Here is a 16,819-nt window from a genome sequence, read left to right on the forward strand (position 1 = left end):
CTTGTCTCCAATGATTGAGGAAGCTACGAACCCATCCCCAATTCATCCAGAATAGATGATGGCTGATTGGTTGATCCATTCCGGTCACGCTGCTTTCGGAGCTCGAGTGAAACTCCATATCGGAATTCGAGGGACTTGAACTAGTAGAGAGTTCCATTTCGTACAATGGAATAAAGGATTTTTCGATATGAAATGATTCCCGACTATCGGATGGTATTCTAATTACCTAGAATATCTATATATAGATCAAAAGATTTCGTAGATTACGGAGGAATTTACGGAATATGTCAAGCAAAGTTTACAGTAACAGATACGCTAAGATATGATTAAGCAGATACGCGAAGATATGAATTTTGTCTATACACTATTCATGCAATCAATGCAGTAAGATATGTCTAGACTAAGAATGATAAGTATGTAATTTCCTACAAGAAATGATGAGCAAAACGTTTTGACATGCAGCTAAGGTCGAAGTCCAGACTCACTAATGCATCTTATCAACTATCAATTAGACACACTAATGCAAGAGCTGGTTCGCTAATACCACCGTTCTGATACCACATGAAGTGACCCGTCCTAATCCATAAGGATGTATACAATAACATACGATTACATCGCGAGGTATTTGACCTCTATATGATTCATTTTACAAACATTGCATTCATTTTTAAAAGAAAACCTTTCAATACATCGAAAGTTGACATGCATGTATACCATTTCATAATATCTAACTTATAAATGACCTAATCTGTTATTTACTTAATAATAATCTCTATTGAACTCAACGACTTGAATGCAACGTCTTTTGAAATATGCCATGAATGATTCCAAGTAATATCTTTAAAATGAGCAAATGCACAGTGGAAGATTTCCTTAATACCTGAGAATAAACATGCTTTAAAGTGTCAACCAAAAGGGTTGGTGAGTTCATTAGTTTATCGTAATCAATCATTTTCATAATTTTAATAGACCACAAGATTTCCTTTATTCAATAATCATACACTCGCAAGTGTTTAAAAATCATTCATATGGATTGAACACCTGGTAACCGACATTAACATAATGCATATAGAATATCCCCAAAACAGAAATCCATCTGTATAATATAAACTCGAAGTACTAAAGCATACCATTTTCCAGTGTGGGGGTGTTAGTGCCCGTAGATCTACCTTTAGGATTCGCGTCAGTTTGGGTGTCTGTTCCCTAATTCTTAGGCTACCAAGCTAAAAGGGGTGATATTCGATTCGATAATCCAACCATAGATTGTAGTTTCGATTACTTGTGTCTATTTCGTAAAACATTTATAAAAGCATCACATGTATTCTCAGTCCCAAAAATATATATTGCAAAAGCATTTAAAAAGGGAGCAAATGAAACTCACCATACTGCATTTCGTAGTAAAAAAAATACATATGACGTCATTAAACAAGTGCAAGGTTGGCCTCGGATTCACGAACCCATATTAATTATATATATTCATATGTTGGTCAATATTTGTCTAACAATTTAGGTCAAGTCATAGTGTACCACAATCCTAATGCTCGAGACTAATATGCAAAAGTCAACAAAAGTCAACTTGACCAAAATGACTTCTAAAATCTATTCATGATTATTATATAACTTAGTATAGTCGTTTTATATATTTAAATATTTTTAACATATTTTATTAGAGGAAATAATAAATTCATTTATTAATAAATAAAATTTTATACTAAAATTTATATAATAAAAATATATATATATTTTTATATATCTTAATAATAAAAATTTATGAACTTCATTTAATATCATAATAATAATATGATAGGTATTATTAATGTAATTTTTATTACACGTAGTAAAATATCTTTATATCACATATTTAGTTGATAAAATAATGTCGATAATAACAATAGTATGTAAAAATTGTATTATTTTGTAATAATAATTATTATTATTCTACTAATAATAATATTTATATTTACTAAAAAATGATATTATTATAAAATGATAATTTTTATTAAAATGATAATGATATTTTATATTAACAATGATATTCCTATAAATAATAATTTTTGAAAAAATGATAGTTTTAGTATTAATAATAATACTTTTTAATAATAAAAATAATGAAAAATGATATTTTTCTTTTAAATCAATATCTTAAAATATTTTAATTTCATCATGATACTCATACTCATTATTTCCTAATCGATTTGTTTAATAGCTTTTAGTCGTCTTTTATATCGCATTCATAATAATGATAATAATAGTAATCATAATAATTAGATGTTACTAATATTAGTTTTAATTATAATAATACTAATAATAATAAATATTATGATAATACTAATAACTATTTTAATGATAATAATAATATTAATAATAATAATACTAATTATAATTTTAACGATAATAACGTTAGTAATAATAATAAAAATAACAATTTTTAATGATAATACCTTTTAATAATAATAATAATAATAATAATAATAATAATAATAATAATAATAATAATAATAATAATGATGATGATAATGATAATGATAATGATAATAATAATAATAATAATAATAATAATAATAATAATAATAATAATAATAATAATAATAATAATAATAATAATAATAATAATTAGATTATAACGACGATAATAATGACGATATAATAATCATTTTTAGTAATAATACAGAAATTCAATTGACTATAACTTCTAATTTGTTCATCGAAACCATTCGAGTTCTAAATGAAAAGTTCTTAATTTTTCGCTAGATTTCCAATGACATGCATATCATATACCTTATCTCAGTAGAATATGTATCTAATTCAGGATTGAGATTCAATATTGCAGAAAAGTACGTAGACGCAACGGAGATGATAAACACTAGTTTGACCTCTTGGGCATACCCTCGAACATTACCCATCACCTCCATAGCTATAACCCATAATTTCCTTAGCCCTATCCCACTCGAAAAACCATTTTCAAAGTGCTCCTACGTACCTTCGTCGTAGTATTTTATGTAAATACTAATAATATCACTCCTAATAATACTAATACTAATAATAATAAAATTTAATATTAATAATTTTAATATTAATAATAATAATATTAATAATATATTTATATTTATATTTATATATCTTTGCGGAGTGTGTGTGGAATGAAATCAGAAACCAGAAAAACGTTCAATTTATAGAAGTGTCCCTCAACTACACCTCATGCGATCGCATGAGGTTTGTGAGTGCTTCCCATGCGATCGCATGAGCACTCTTATGACAACTCATACACACCAAAACTTCCTGCCGACACTCTTTCATGTAAACATAATTATGTATATATATTATTTAATATATAATATATTTAATCTTTAGAATTAATTAAATATTATATTATATTCTAGTGTACAGTTGGTCTGTAATTTTAGCACCGATGAATTGTATGTTGATGCTCGACTTACGTACCGGTTTCAGTTTTTCGAGCACATGTTCGTACGTTTAGAAAACTAACACTTTACGTTACGCGACGTGCACCTTTAACAATAAATAGACTTTAGTTAATGAAAAACTAACCCACTGAAAGTGTAACTTAATCTTTTGAGTGTTTTGGTCATTTGCTTCTATAAATCAATGTCGCGTTGGTTATCAAAATATGTTATTTTAAATCAAACGTTTTAAGTTAATATTATATTTATCACTTTATTAAATATATATATATATATATATATATATATATATATATATATATATATATATAAAAATGTAAATTTGTACATATTGTATGTAATTGAAATATAATATAACTTTTAGTTTTTCAACGACAATTATATTTCAAATATAATTTAGATCGTTTACGTAATAGAAATATTATATCATATAACGTTTTCATTTTAAAACTTAAATAGATATAATTCATTTATGTACTAACGTTTTAAATATCAATCGCATTAGTAAGAGAGTGTTACTATCGTGTACTTAACTAATTTAAAAATATATATATTTAATGAGCACGTTTTAAATACACGTTGCAAGATATTTATATATTTTTAGTTCTAACAATTAACATTTCAACTTATTGTATATATTCAAATTCATTCTTTAAAAGATTTCAACTATGTCATAAAATGTTTTCAGTATTATGAAAACTAATAATTCTCTTACCAAAAGACTCGAGGCAATAATTGTGTTGAAAGTTAATCTTTACTAACCTTTATCCAATTATCGTTAATTGACCTATTTGTTCTTACTTGTAAATCACTTTACCATTTTTCCTAATATTGATAAAATGAAAAGATTTCTCAAATCAATGTGGACCTCTCAACAGAGACTCGTAATCATAATTCAATGTATCAGATAACTCAATCATTTGATATTATCTTTTAATCTCATCGATAAATATATTAAACTTATGTCGAAACAAATGCGTTTATGTAAAGCATTATACATTTAATACTTTGTTAACTTTTCAAGTTATACTATATATACACACATACATATATAATCATATCCATTTATATATTGGTTCGTGAATCGTCAAAACTTGGTCGAGGTTAAATGAATGTATGAACAAAGTTTAACATTCTTGAGATTTAACTTAACAAACTTTGCTTATCGTGTCGGAAAGATTACATTATTTAAAGATAAAGTTTAAATTTGATCAGAAATTTTCGGGTTGTCACAAATGTGGTTGACCCGTTCACAAAGCCCTTGATGCACAACAAGCATGATGATCATGCTAGTAATATTGGACTTCGTTATGCTACCGATCTTTTTCATTTGTAAATTAGCATTTGGATATTTTTGGAACATTAAGCAGTTTTATATTAATGAATTGACATACTGGGTATGATCGTTTTCACTTATATTACCGTGTTCTATATTAGCATGTTTAATCCATGAATAATTGTTGATTATTCTAAATCTTCATAATCGGTCATGTTATGGGAATAACATGAATTAAGATTGTTATGAATGTTTGGTTTTATTCACAGATGGTGAATAGTTAACTAGTTGAGGCCAAATTTATATGTATTCATTGATGATGAATATTGGAATGACCCAATAATGAGATGCCACTACATGGATCGTCGTCAATAGTGAATCTCATAATGGTTATGTCTTTGTTTCCTTAGACATGAGATGTATACGTTGGTTTTCGATTGTATGACATATTATACTTTGATATGGATAAACGCTATCCTAAACAAGATAGTTATAAAGGTCATCATTGGGTATGATGTGAAGTACATGATGTGTAACGATCCTGGATTTTCCAACATTTATTTATTAATAATTGTTATTATTAATACGTGTGATTAAACAAATGTATGTTATTACATTTACATGTTGCCATGACTAAACGTACTTGACTTTAATTGCCCGAAACGTCTTTGTGACACCCGAGACTTACACGAATAATATTTTCAGATATTATTTACATTCATGATTAGTTTTATTAATCATTTTAATTAACTAAAATTACTAGTTAATTACTTGGGCTCTCTTTGGACTTATTTGTTAATTATTGGAACTTGGGCTTGTTTAATGTAAATGGACTCTTGAATATGGGCTTATAAGCCCACCCTACTTCTTAAATGGATTACTTAGCCCATTCTTTCATGTAAGTATCATCATTAAGTTACAACTAGTTGGTTTAAGACTTATGGAATCTAGTTACACCATGTTTCCATGCAAATGCCATCCATTAACCAACTTTAAAGACCTTTACATGCTTATGACTAATGAGTAAACTCCTCTTCCCCTTCCCCTTTTGAAGACCGACGGCCTCCAAGGCCTTTAGAGGGTTTGGTTGTTTTTTTTACTACATTTACTAAGTATTACTCTTCACATTTCAAACACACACATACCTCTCAACTCTCTCTCATATTTCTCTCATTTTACTCTCATACTTGTAAGTATTATGAACAAATTCCCTCTTCTTTTTCTTGCTAAAAACCGAAACCAAGACACCCTTTATCATCATCATTCTTTGTTGTTTGTTGTTACTTGGTTCATGTAGTTGTTTGTTACTTACTTACCTGGTTTCAAGAATCAAACTTACTAGTTTCATTCTTCTTTTACCTTGTTTTTACAAGAACACTCAAGAACATAAACTTACTAGTTTATGTTCTACACTTAATGTATCAAAAGATTGTAAGTTCATAGTTGTTAAACTCATACTTGTAATTCATGTTAGTAAACTTTAAAGTTTACTTTTTTAAAGATCAAACTTTGGTTTGAATCTTTAAAGTATGAACAACAATGAACTAGTTACTTGTTTACTTAGTTTATATCTTCATTTTATGCACTTTAATTTCTTGTTTGTTGGTTGTTATTGGTCAAATGTTACTAGTTAACTTTGATCTCATTAATCTTGCACTAAAATTAACTTTAAAAGTTCAAGAACATGTAAGTAAGTTTCTTTAATTATAACTTGGTACACTTTTGTTAGATCTAGACTTTTGAGTCTTGGATCTTCAAGATCAAACTAAAGAACTATGTTCTGCAACTCAAGATCTTGATTTCATGAGTTTACTTTCGAGTTTGTAACTTATTATTAGTTTTAAAGTTCATGTATGTGTTAGATCTAAGACTTTGATGTAACTTTGGTTCATCAAAACACTTGCAACACTTAAGTGAGTTGTGCTTCATGTCTTAGACTTACACTTGGGTTATGATGGTCAAACCTTGGTGAAAATGATGCAAACACATCATTGAGTTGTACACTTGAAGCTATAGGCATCAAGGATGAGAACCATGATGAACATCAAGCACCAAACCCACCGGAACCCACTATTTTTCTGTTTTCTGTCTTCTGCCTACTCTTTTCTGGGTTCTGTAACATACCAGTACACCTGGGCTACTGTAACCTTGATTTTCAGATAGATCTTTTCTAGTAGATAATTTTTCATATAGGACTCGTCTTAATCCTAGTTACGGTTTAGGATTTATGGCCCTCCGATCGTCACTATGTCCTTTTAACGTTGTGCAGAAATTTCTGACCTACTCGCACTTAGACCATCGCCACGGTCAAACGAAGACGAGTTTGCTTCTATAAATTTTACCACAATTAAAGGACTCATATACGGAGCCATGGCCACTGGTCTCACCTTATTTCAATAGGTATAGAGGACGTGGTGATTGACCGAACTCAGCCTTTTTTTTAAACTACTTTCATAAACGAAACTTACTTTACGCCTTATGTTTGATGATGATTGATGATGACCCTTAAGACCTTATTTACATACTTTTAAACCTATTCGGACGATTTACTGACTTAGTACTATTTGACTTAGGTTGAGGACCCGTTTGGACAACCTTCATTACTTGCTTACTTTCCGAGTCATACCTTACCGCTACTTTATCATTGTGAGTTATAGCATTCCCTTTTTACTTTAACCTATTTTGGGAACTGAGAATACATGCGGATTTTATGTTTTACATACTAGGCACTAGTACTTAAACTTTATATATGTGTGGGTTATACAACGGCATAAACATTCCCTTTAGCTCGGTAACGTTTAGTCATTGGTTTTTGAACCGGTGAACGCGAATCTTAGATATGGATCCATAGGGTTTGACATCCCCACTCGGGCTAGTCGCACTAGCATTTAATGAGTGTTTAATACTTCGTAAACATACGCACTTGCCAAGTGTACTTTCAGGGGGTATAAACGTTAAGTTAGTTACCAAGTGCCCACGGTTAACATATACTTTATCATACTATTTTGAAACGCTCTTTGTAGCACTGTTATACTTAAACTATAGCTCACCAACCTTTGTGTTGACGTTTTTAAGCATGTTTTTCTCAGGTGCTTGAGGTTAGCTTCCGCTGTGTACTAGTCTTGTCGTAGACACCCGCTGCTCTAGTGTTATCATCGCATGAACTATTTATCTTGCATTCAAACTTTAATACATTTGAAACTATGTTTTGTAACGACCTAAGGGTCTCATACATTTATTCATGCTTGTTATTCGTAGAAGCATACTGTTGGTGTAAAACATTTGATGTCGATTATGACGTCATCTTTTTATCGTGAATGCAACTTCTTTTATTACAGCATGTAGTACTTAACCTTGTAATGATCCTGTTGTTGATGATTCGTACACAGTGGTTTTGTACGGGGCATCACATTTGGTATCAGAGCCAGATTGTAGGGAATTAGGTTGCATTAGTGAGTCTAAGATCGACCCGAGTAGGATTCACTAATAGGACTAATCTACAACTTGCTAGTTTACTTGTTTCCGCTGAATTTACTGCATGCTGCTGCTTACTTTTACAACTATATGCCGTATGCTACTACATGTTTTCACTACTATATGATATTACTTGCTTTCGATTGCATGCTACTTCTGTACGATTCGTTATTATTGCCATGCTACTTATTGTTATACATGATTTAAACTGTTGGCCTAATACGTGCTTGCTTTATGACTTACTGACATGGAAAAATTTATTTTTCCTTGTTCAGATGTCGGCTACTCCACCTGCTATCATTTTGGGCAGTTCAGACTCGTCAGCCACCCCACCTGCTGCTGCTGCCGACACACCGATCCCGCTACCCACGAGTGATACCGGCGCTTCATCTTCCGGGACTAGCAGCCAGGCACTTGCCCCAGTGGTTACTTCTAGCGGAGCCCAGGACCCTTCGGAGATTCCAGCTCCATCTGCCCCCGGACCCTCAGGATCACAGCCCCGCTCCGGTGAGATTATGATTCCCGCGGAGTTCGGGGAAGGTCCTTTCCGTAACCGGTATCGCCATTGGTGCCGATGCGCCCCTGATGGACGCCTCATTCCAATCGGACCCGCTCGTTACCAACAGATGATGGCCGCCCACGGACTGCCAGTTCAGTCACCAGTGCCACCCCCACATGATTCGGATGACTCGTCATCCGCCGATTCTTCATCAGATGACTCTTCCTCAGACGACTCCAGTGATGATGAGGACCCTGCTGATATACCTATTCAGCCACCCTCCACCCCGCCGAAGAAGCGGTATCGCTTCGACGGTACCATCATTCCGGGGATCAACGGAGGACGAGCCTTCACTGATGCGTTTGGTCGACGTCGTAGGGTTACTGCTCGTAAGCGGCTTGTGTCGTACCCTGCCGACCCACAAGTGCGTAAGACACCCCGTTACGTACTGACTATTTCTGGAGCCGGAACGTCTGCACCCCGTTTCGTGCGGTGTGCACCACCGGCACCACCCGCACCACCTGCACCGCCTGCCCCACCCCCACCATCTCCCTCTAACGAGGAACTGAGGAGGGAGGTGGGAATCCTCCGAGCTCGGGTTACTAAGCTCGAGGAGCAGTTGGCTCAGGTTTTAGAAATCCTACACCCACCTTCACCGTAGGACCTTTTGTATTAGATTTCATGATGTAGTCTAGTTGTAGTTTCATATTTCACTTATGTATTGTACGAATCTATCATGATGTATGAAACTTATTATTAATGAATGGAAACTTTGTGATGTTAGTTTTTGCACAAGTGTTCTATTTACGTTACTGTATGGTGTTTTGCGGTACTTGTATCAACTTGCGTTACTTAATTAACATGTGTTGTGCTGTTTACATGTTGGTTGTTATATACTATATTATTATATATTGAATGCTGGATTTTGACTTGAGTCAAAATGTTTGTATAGAACATCATGGCTAACGGTCGATCCACACCTACTGGTGCTCAAATTGAAGAGATGATCCAAGAACGTGTAGCCGCAGCCATTGCGAAAATGCAACCCCAAGCTCCACCGCCACCGCCACCACCACCGGTTATTCAACCCGTTCGAAATGGGTGTACTTACAAGGAATTCCAGAGCTGTAAACCACATAACTTCAGCAGCACTGAGGGACCGGTTGGTCTCACTAGATGGTTCGAGAAACTTGAATTAGTATTCTGCGTTAGCAACTGTTCAGAGGACAACAAAACCAAATTTGCTTCTTGCACGCTATCTGACGGCGCGCTCACGTGGTGGAACACAATGGCACAGGCACAAGGCATTGATGAGGCGTATGCTACGCCATGGAAAGAATTTAAGTGTGCCATGATTGAGGAGTATTATTCGAGAACCGAAATCCAAAAGATGGAAATGAAATTCATGCAGTTAATGGCCGTTGGGAATGACCTTGATGGTTACAACAGGAGATTTTTGGAACTAGCCCTGATGTGTCCGACAATGGTCACCCCAGAATTCAAGCGAATGGAGAGATACTTCTGGGGACTCCCTAAGAGCATTAAGGGAAACGTCACCTCGTCCAAACCACCAAATGTCCCAGAAGCGATGCGCTTGGCGCATACTTTAATGAATCAAATAACCATCGATGAACCGGAGAAAACTAAGACTGAAGCGGGTACTAGTGAGAAGTGCAAATGGGATAACCACAACAACAACAACAACAACAGAGGAAGAAACTATGAACAGAACCCGGCGAAACGACATGAGGGTTTCAGAGGAAACAACAACGGTGGAAACCCCAACCCCAACAACAACACCAACTCCAACCCGAACTACAAGGGAACCTTACCACAATGCAAGTGGTGCTACAAGCATCATACGGGGTATTGCAATGTTGTCTGCGAGAAGTGCCAACGGTCTGGGCATGTTAAAAAAGACTGCAAGGTCACCACCTTGAATGGGAAGCCGAATCCTACAGGGCTAAGGAAGTGTTACGAATGCGGGCAGACGGGCCATTTCAGAAATGCGTGTCCAAATAAGTGAAAAGATGGCGGACCACCGCGCGCTAGAGCTTTCAACGTTAATGAAAGGGACACACGCGAAAACCCCGACTTGGTGACAGGTATATTCACTATCAACAATCTTTTAGCTTCTGTCTTGTTTGATACTGGTGCGGAAAGAAGTTATGTATGTAGACATTTTTGCGATAAGATTAATTGGTCGTTAGTCCCGTTAAAAGAGAGTATGCTTGTCGAGGTCGCCAATGGAAAACTTGAGAAAGTTGACCATATTAGTCGTGGAGCTATTATCAACATAGCTGGTGCAGATTTCGAAATTGATTTGATACCCATCAAATTGGGAAGTTTTGATGTGATCGTCGGTATGGATTGGTTGAGTAAGATAAGGGCCGATATTATCTGTGGAGATAAAGCACTTCGTATACCACAAGGAGATGGCGAGCCACTGGTTATCTATGGAGAGAGATGTGCCTAGAAGTTGAACCTCATTAGTTGCGTGAAAGCGCAAAAGATTATGAAGAAGGGACGTCTTGCTGTCCTAGCGCATGTGAAAACGTTAGAAACTGAGGTGAAGAGCGTGAACGTCGTTCGAATTGTGAACGAATTTTCCGATGTCTTCCCTGAAGAATTGTCGGGATTTCCAAAGCCGAGAGCCGTAGAGTTTCAGATCGACTTAGTGCTAGGAGCTACACCTGTAGCTCGCGCACCTTATAGACTCGCACCTTTCGAGATGCAAGAATTACAGAGCCAACTACAAGAGCTGTTAGACCGTGGATTTATCCAACCAAGTTTCTCGCCTTGGGGCGCACCTGTGTTGTTTGTGAAGAAGAAGGATGGATCCTTCTGTATGTGTATCGACTACCGTGAACTCAACAAATTGACAATCATGAATTGGTATCCTCTACCCCGCATTGACGATCTTTTTGATCAACTACAAGAATTGAGCGTTTACTCAAAGATCGATTTGCGATCCGGTTATCACCAGTTGAGGGTGAAGGAAAGTGACGTGATGAAAACTGCATTTAGAACTCGTTATGGTCATTATGAGTTTCTCGTGATGCCATTCGAATTAACCAATGCACCTGTCATGTTCATGGATCTCATGAATCGTGTCTGCAATCCGTACTTGGATAAGTTTGTTATCGTCTTCATAGATGATATCCTCATCTACTCTAAGAGCGAAGAAGAGCATGATCAACACCTCCGACTAGTACTTGAACTCCTGAGACAAGAGCAACTTTACTCCAAATTCTCCAAGTGTGAATTTTGGTTAAAGGAAGTACAGTTTCTGGGTCATGTTGTGAGCGACCAGGGTATCAAAGTTGATCTCGCCAAGATTGAAGCTATCAGCAAGTGGGAGACCCCCACTACTCCGACTCATATTCGCCAATTCCTCGGTCTCGCCGGTTACTACTGAAGGTTCATTGAAGGATTTTCTCTAATTGCGCGTTCTTTGACCGCACTGACTCACAAGGGTAAGAAGTTCATTTGGGAACCAGCACACGAATCAGCATTCCAAACTTTGAAGAAGAAGTTAACCACCGCACCTATCTTATCACTCCCTGAAGGCAGTGACGATTTCGTCGTTTATTGTGATGCATCGAAAAGTGGTTTTGGTTATGTACTGATGAAACGATCAAAGGTTATTGCCTATGCTTCTCGCCAATTGAAGATTCACGAGAGAAACTACACTACTCACGATCTCGAACTTGGAGCCGTTGTCTTTGCGCTCAAATTGTGGAGACACTATCTTTATGGAACTAAGAGCACTATCTTCACCGATCACAAGAGTCTCCAGCATATCTTTGATCAGAAGCAACTGAATATGAGACAGTGTTGATGGATCGAGACGCTCAACGACTACGATTGTGAACTCCGTTATCATCCCGGCAAGGCCAATGTTGTAGCTGATGCTTTAAGCTGAAAGGAGAGGACGACACCTCTTTGTGTTAGGGATCTGAACATCATCATCCATTCGAACCTCAACAGCCAGATCAGAGTAGCCTAAGATGAGGCTCCCAAGAAAGAGAATATAACTCATGAACATTTGAACATACTTGTCTCTCGATTCGAGGTTAGGGAGTCTGGACTCCGATGTTATGCCGGAAGAATTTGGGTACCTTATTATGGAGATCTACGGAACCTTATACTTGATGAAGCACACAAGTCGAGATATTCGATTCACCCTGGAGTGGGCAAGATGTACCATGACGTTAAAGAACAGTATCGGTGGCCGAATCTTAAGAAGGACGTTGCGACTTATGTTGGTAAGTGTTTGACTTGCTCGAAGGTTAAAGCCGAGCATCAGAGACCTTCTGGGTTACTTCAGCAATCGGAAATCCCACAATGGAAGTGGGAAAGGATCACAATAGATTTCATTACTAAGCTGCCGAAGACGGTGGGCGGATACGATACCATCTGGGTTATCGTTGACCGTCTTACCAAATCTGCACACTTTCTAGCGATGAAGGAAACAGATACGATGGAGAGACTTGCTCAATTATACATCAAAGAGGTTGTATCTCGTCATGGTATACCTTTATCGATCATCTCGGATCGCGAGCCCCGTTTTGCTTCTAGATTTTGACGTTCTTTACAAGAAGCCATGGGAACCCGTCTCGACATGAGTACTGCTTATCACCCTCAGACTGACGGGCAAAGTGAACAAACGATTCAGACATTGGAAGACATGTTGCGTGCATGTGTCATTGATTTCGGAAAGGACTGGGAAAGGCATTTGCCACTCGTTGAATTTTCTTACAATAACAGTTATCACTCTAGCATTAATGCCGCACCTTTTGAAGCGTTGTATGGCCGCAAGTGCCGATCTCCTATTTGTTGGCCCGAAGTAGGCGAAAAGCAAATCACTGGACCCGAGGTAGTCCACGAAACCACGGAGAAGATTGCTCAGATTCAAGCTAGACTTAAGACTGCTCGTGACCGCCAAAAGAGTTATGCCGATCTAAAATGTAAAGACTTTGAATTCAACGTTGGTGACCGTGTAAAGTTGAAGGTTGCACCTTGGAAAGGTGTGATTCGCTTTGGAAAACGCGAAAAGTTAAACCCGCGATACATTGGTCCTTTTGAAATCTTGGAACGTGTTGGACCCGTTGCATACCGTTTAGATCTTCCAGCACAATTGAGCTCAGTTCATCCTACCTTCCACGTATCAAACTTGAAGAAGTGTCTTGCTGCACCCGAACTTATCATACCACTGGAAGAACTTACAATTGATGACAAACTCCACTTCGTAGAAGAGCCTGTCGAGATTATGGACCGTGAGGTCAAAACTTTGAAACGCAACAAGATTTCAATCGTCCGAGTACGATGGAATGCCAAACGAGGACATGAGTTTACTTGGGAGCGAGAGGATCAAATGATGCGGAAGTATCCTCACCTTTTCCCGACTCGTCCATCTACCTCAGCTTAAAATTTCGGGACAAAATTTTCTTTAACAGGTGGGTAATTTAAAGACCCTGGATTTTCCAACGTTTATTTATTAATAATTGTTATTATTAATACGTGTGATTAAACAAATGTATGTTATTACATTTACATGTTGCCATGACTAAACGTACTTGACTTTAATTGCTCGAAACGTCTTTGTGACACCCGAGACTTACACGAATAATATTTTTAGATATTATTTACATTCATGATTAGTTTTATTAATCATTTTAATTAACTTAAAATACTAGTTAATTACTTGGGCTCTATTTGGACTTATTTGTTAATTATTGGAACTTGGGCTTGTTTAATGTAAATGGACTCTTGAATATGGGCTTATAAGCCCACCCTACTTCTTAAATGGATTACTTAGCCCATTCTTTCATGTAAGTATCATCATTAAGTTACAACTAGTTGGTTTAAGACTTATGGAATCTAGTTACACCATGTTTCCATGCAAATGCCATACATTAACTAACTTTAAAGACCTTTACATGCTTATGACTGATGAGTAAACTCCTCTTCCCCTTCCCCTTTTGAAGACCGACGACCTCCAAGGCCTTTAGAGGGTTTGGTTGTTTTTTTTTTTACTACATTTACTAAGTATTACTCTTCACATTTCAAACACACACATACCTCTCAACTCTCTCTCATATTTCTCTCATTTTACTCTCATACTTGTAAGTATTATGAACAAATTCCCTCTTCTTTTTCTTGCTAAAAACCGAAACCAAGACACCCTTTATCATCATCATTCTTTGTTGTTTGTTGTTACTTGGTTCATGTAGTTGTTTGTTACTTACTTACTTGGTTTCAAGAATCAAACTTACTAGTTTCATTCTTCTTTTATCTTGTTTTTACAAGAACACTCAAGAACATAAACTTACTTGTTTATGTTATACACTTAATGTATCAAAAGATTGTAAGTTCATAGTTGTTAAACTCATACTTGTAATTCATGTTAGTAAACTTTAAAGTTTACTTTCTTAAAGATCAAACTTTGGTTTGAATCTTTAAAGTATGAACAACAATGAACTAGTTACTTGTTTACTTAGTTTATGTCTTCATTTTATGCACTTTAATTTCTTGTTTGTTGGTTGTTATTGTTCAAATGTTACTAGTTAACTTTGATCTCATTAATCTTGAACTAAAATTAACTTTAAAAGTTCAAGAACATGTAAGTAAGTTTCTTTAATTATAACTTGGTACACTTATGTTAGATCTAGACTTTTGAGTCTTGGATCTTCAAGATCAAACTAAAGAACTATGTTCTACAACTCAAGATCTTGATTTCATGAGTTTACTTTCGAGTTTGTAACTTATTATTAGTTTTAAAGTTCATGTATGTGTTAGATCTAAGACTTTGATGTAACTTTGGTTCATCAAAACACTTGCAACACTTAAGTGAGTTGTGCTTCATGTCTTAGACTTACACTTGGGTTATGATGGTCAAACCTTGGTGAAAATGATTCAAACACATCAATGAGTTGTACACTTGAAGCTATAGGCATCAAGGATGAGAACCATGATGAACATCAAGCACCAAACCCACCGGAACCCACTATTTTTCTGTTTTCTGTCTTCTGCCTAGTGTTTTCTGGGTTATGTAACAGACCAGTACACCTGGGCTACTGTAACCTTGATTTTCAGATATATCTTTTCGAGTAGATAATTTTTCATATAGGACTCGTCTTAATCCGAGTTACGGTTTAGGATTTATGGCCCTCCGATCGTCACTATGTCCTTTTAACGTTGTGCAGAAATTTCTGACCTACTCGCACTTAGACCGTCGCCACGGTCAAAAGAAGACGAGTTTGCTTCTGTAAATTTTACCACACTTAAAGGACTCATATACGGAGCCATGGCCACTGGTCTCACCTTATTTCAGCAGGTATAGAGGCCGTGGTGACTGACCGAACTCAGCCTTTGTTTTAAACTACTTTCATAAATGAAACTTACTTTACGCCTTATGTTTGATGATGATTGATGATGACTCTTAAGACCTTATTTACATACTTTTAAACCTATTCGGACGATTTACTGACTTAGTACTATTTGACTTAGGTTGAGGACCCGTTTGGACAACCTTCATTACTTGCTTACTTTCCGAGTCATACTTTACCGCTACTTTATCATTGTGAGTTATAGCATTCCCTTTTTACTTTAACTTATTTTGGGAACTGAGAATACATGCGGATTTTATGTTTTACATACTAGGCACGAGTACTTAAACTTTATATATGTGTGGGTTATACAACGGCATAAACATTCCCTTTAGCTCGGTAATGTTTAGTCATTGGTTTTTGAACCGGTGAACGCGAATCTTAGATATGGATCCATAGGGTTTGACATCCCCACTCGGGCTAGTCGCGCTAGCATTTAACGAGTGTTTAATACTTCGTAAACATACGCACTTGCCAAGTGTACTTTCAGGGGGTATAAACGTTAAGTTAGTTACCAAGTGCCCACGGTTAACATATACTTTATCATACTGTTTTGAAACGCTTTTTGTAGCACTGAAATCTCGTGGCCTACCTTACTTACTGTTATACTTAAACTATAGCTCACCAACCTTTGTGTTGACGTTTTTAAGCATGTTTTTCTCAGGTGCTTGAGGTTAGCTTCCGCTGTGTACTAGTCTTGCCGCAGACACCCGCTGCTCTAGTGTTATCATCGCATGAACTATTTATCTTGCATTCA

Source organism: Rutidosis leptorrhynchoides, chromosome 1 (assembly GCF_046630445.1).
Source record: "Rutidosis leptorrhynchoides isolate AG116_Rl617_1_P2 chromosome 1, CSIRO_AGI_Rlap_v1, whole genome shotgun sequence".
Classification (NCBI taxonomy): Eukaryota; Viridiplantae; Streptophyta; class Magnoliopsida; order Asterales; family Asteraceae; genus Rutidosis; species Rutidosis leptorrhynchoides.